The sequence below is a fragment of the Pinus tabuliformis genome, chromosome 8, assembly GCF_031772625.1.
Source record: "Pinus tabuliformis cultivar Carrire ecotype Pingquan chromosome 8, CPIR1, whole genome shotgun sequence".
NCBI lineage: Eukaryota > Viridiplantae > Streptophyta > Pinopsida > Pinales > Pinaceae > Pinus > Pinus tabuliformis.
In genome coordinates, this window is record NC_142294.1 from 1628796096 (window position 1) to 1628799188 (window position 3093).

Genomic DNA, 3093 nt, shown 5'->3' on the forward strand with positions numbered 1-3093 from the left:
TAATTATGGTAATGATTTTATTGATTTATTTTATAAAAAAATAATTTCAAATAAATTAATAATTTATTTGTTTATTTATTTTTTATATATTAATTTAAATTCTAATTTTTATTAAATAAATTATCAAAAAATTACTTTAATTGAATTTATAATACATTATTAAATTTATACAAAATAAACCCGGATGCGGGTGGCATTCAAAGTTATAAATGAAGAGCCGCACAATACAGGCAGCTGGCCTGGCAGATGGCGGGCGGACGGTCCTTACGACATGCGTCTTGGGCTGGCAAATTGATTTAAGGGCAGGTGAAATTAATACAGAGCAGTCTCGAATGTTGGTCTTGCAGTCAGGCATTAATGCGCGCCTGGTTTATGTGCAAACAGGTTGGTTTATTGGTATGGATCCGCTCATTGCGCATGTCTCAGCTACTGGTTCTTTTTATTGTGGAGCAGAACCGCTTCCGCACCCCTGCTTGGTCTTTCGAATTTGGTTGCTCGCCTGGGTTTGGAAACTCTCTGGAATCTTCTGCGCTCCTACTGTAATCGGCTTGCTTTGCCTCAATCCCTCTCTCGGTCCATCAGCACTTCTGAGTATGCCTCGACGCCGAGGTATCCCGCGCAGAGGTAGCCATACCGGGAACAGAGGTCGCCCTTCTCGTCCTGCTCCACAGAATGTTGTCCCCATAGCCTCAGCCTCCCCTTCTTCTCCGCCCCTGGGTCAAGCTAGGTCTCTCCCGAATAATTCATTCCAGACCTCCAGGTTTACTTTTCAAAGCAGGCTCAACAGGCCTGTATTGACAGCAAGCATCACCATCATTCTCGCGGAGGAGGAGAATAATCATGTCAGCTCGGCTCCAACCACCTCCTCCCACTCTCAGGAAGACAGTGTTCTGCAAGGGGATATGACAGGGATGGTATTCCATGCGGACAATATGCAGGAGGACACCCCTGTTTCTGAAGTGCCTCAGCAGCCCGTCGATCCGACTCAGAGCGACATTTTGGCCTGTGGACCGTCTCAGCGTGCCGGTTGCATTCTAAATCTGGTGACCACTCCTGAAGGCGGAGCAGAGGGACAAGATGAAAGCGGCTTCGTTACCTGGGTAGCCTCTTCCAGCCAGGTGGAGAGGGACACACCGGATTCACCGCAGCATGCAGACTAAACCTGTCTCTTCACTGCCGGGTGGCCTTCTTGCCTATATGCTGTGCAATTTTGATTTCGTGTCGTTGTTTCTGAGTTTATGTGTCTCTGTCTGGTTCATGATCTTGCTACAGGACGTGGCAACTGCCAATATGGGTTCTGTTTTTTGTTATAACTATGGCTATGCTAGTTACTTTTGTGCTTTTTTGGTCAATGGGGGGCATGATGGAATTAGCCCTGGTAAAATCTTTCAGTGTGTCAGGGCCCAAATACAAAATTTTGAAGTCTGTACTGTGAATTTGGCAGTAAGCCTGAACTATAATATCTCTGAGTTTCTGGTTGAGGAATGGCCTCGGCCTCCTCTGAGGTCTTGACCTCATTGTATATATCTTTTTTCCCTTTTAATAGAATTAGTATTTACGAAGAAAAAAATTTATACAAAATAAATAAATTTAATTTAATTTTACATCTTTAAATTCTACTCATCTTTTCTATAAATCAATTTTGTTAAATTATTAATTTTTTTAAAACCAATTTGACAAAAACAAATTAATGAAACTTAACTTCAAATCCTAAACATTTTTTTCCTTGTTCTTTTTTCCCTTTATTTTCTTCTTTTCCCTTTTAAACTAGGATAATGATCATATAGCATAAAGGAATTGCGAAAAATTTACAATAGGAAATACAAATAAAATGTGACTCAACAACTAAGTACAAGAGAAAAACCATATGATTTCCATAATTATCTAAATCTTTATAGTTCTCAGTTTGTATTATAAAGATTATGTTGATAGGTGTAAAACTTATAAAATACAACTAAAATCTTAACTATTTTAAAATATACAGACAATAATTGAGGTAAAATGTTTGAAAAGATTCATCTTGCACATTTTGTCGTTGCTCCCATCTCAATCTTCTCATCGGTATTTAGGAGCTTGAGCATTTATTATAATTACGTTACAAATAATATGATATACATATATAAAAAAAAAGAGAAAAAACATAAAGGGAAAAGAGACAAGAGGATCATAAGGAGAGGGTTAGAATCCAACTCTTACTCAATTTACAACCATCATCTCTGTTGAGATTCCTAGCATGCCTTTCAATCTCAATAGCCTCCCTAAGCTTCTTATGGTGGAAACGATCAACCCTAGAAATGACTCTAGAATCCTCAATATAGACATGGTACTTGGATTTCTCTGAATGCTCAGCTGGAGCTGATGAGCGGCAATGATTGTGCCTTATGTCTGCAACGTGCTCATGGATCCTCTGGTTAATCGATCGACCCATTTCTCCAATATATGGAGTACCACAGGAACATGGAATCAGGTAAATGCCTTTCATGTCCTTCAGGTCGATAGGGTCTTTAACCGAACCAAGAGAATTTCTAATGGTCCTTAGAGGTTTGAACGAAGAGGAAACATTATTTCGTCTAAGGATATGGGCAATCCTATCTGTGGTCCCTTGAATAAACGGGAGATGAACCTTGGAGATAGGATCAACATGAGCAGTTTTAACTCTAGATTCTTTATAGGCTCTTTGAAAGGCCTTGAGGCTCTGAGTTCTGTTGTACCCATTATTTTTAAAAACTTCAAGGAGATGAGATTTCTCCTGCTCTAGGTGGTTTTCATCAGACATTCTCAAAGCACGGGCAACAAGGGTGCTGAGAACACCAAATTTTTGAGTAGGAAAATGATGAGAACTAGTATGAAGATATTGTTCCGTGTGAGTATTTTAGCAAAAAACTTGGTGAGAAACAGAACCATCATCCATTATAGAGAGGAGAATGTCAAGGAAAGGAAGGCATCCATCCACCTCTACTTCCATTGTGAACTTGATGGATTTAGATTAAGGGTTAAGGTGGTACAGAAACAAATCCAACTTCTCATGACCATGGGGCCAAATGACGCAAGTGTAGGAATTTACAGGGTAAGTTCCTCAGATAGAACACCAAA